Source organism: Rhincodon typus, unplaced genomic scaffold, assembly GCF_021869965.1.
Source record: "Rhincodon typus isolate 14 unplaced genomic scaffold, sRhiTyp1.1 hic_rhity00000061, whole genome shotgun sequence".
NCBI classification, from domain to species: domain Eukaryota; kingdom Metazoa; phylum Chordata; class Chondrichthyes; order Orectolobiformes; family Rhincodontidae; genus Rhincodon; species Rhincodon typus.
The window spans coordinates 17,743-18,289 of NW_025965699.1; the positions used below are offsets into that span (position 1 = coordinate 17,743).

At 60.1% G+C, this 547-nt stretch overlaps 1 protein-coding gene across 1 annotated transcript in view; it reads left to right on the forward strand.

Annotated features, from left to right (window-relative positions):
• The window catches only part of LOC125488197, a 12,450-nt gene that overhangs the window by 2,689 nt on the left and 9,214 nt on the right, over window positions 1–547 (forward strand). The gene's annotated exons all lie outside the window — the stretch shown is intronic.

Genomic DNA, 547 nt, shown 5'->3' on the forward strand with positions numbered 1-547 from the left:
CTCCCTCCCTCCACCAGCCTGACCCTCTCTCCCTCCCTCCCTCCACCAGCCTGACCCTCTCTCTCTCCCTCCACCAATATGCCCTTCTCTTCCTCCAGCTACCAGGCTGTCCCTCACTCTCTCTCTCTCTCTCCCTCCCTCCCTCCTCCAGCCCTAGCCCACATTCCATCCCACATTCCATCCCACTGTCCTCCCCCCACCAGCCCTCTGCGACTTCCCCCCACACAGCTTCGCTCCCTATCTGACGGGGAGGCCCACCGTAGTCGAGCAGCCCGTTGAAAATGAGCAGCTCAGGGAGGTTTTGGGAGGGAGTTGGAGCAGAGGGAAGGGAGAAAACGGATAAGGACAAGAAAGGTCAGAGAGACACAGAGAGTGTGAGAGAGAGAGAGAGTGTGAGAGAGAGAGAGAGCGTGAGAGTGAGAGAGAGTGGCAGTGAGAGAGAGTGGCAGAGAGAGAGAGTGGCAGAGAGAGAGAGGGACAGAGAGAGGGACCGAGGGACAGAGAGAGGGACCGAGGGGGAGAGAGGGACCGAGGGGGAGAGAGGGAC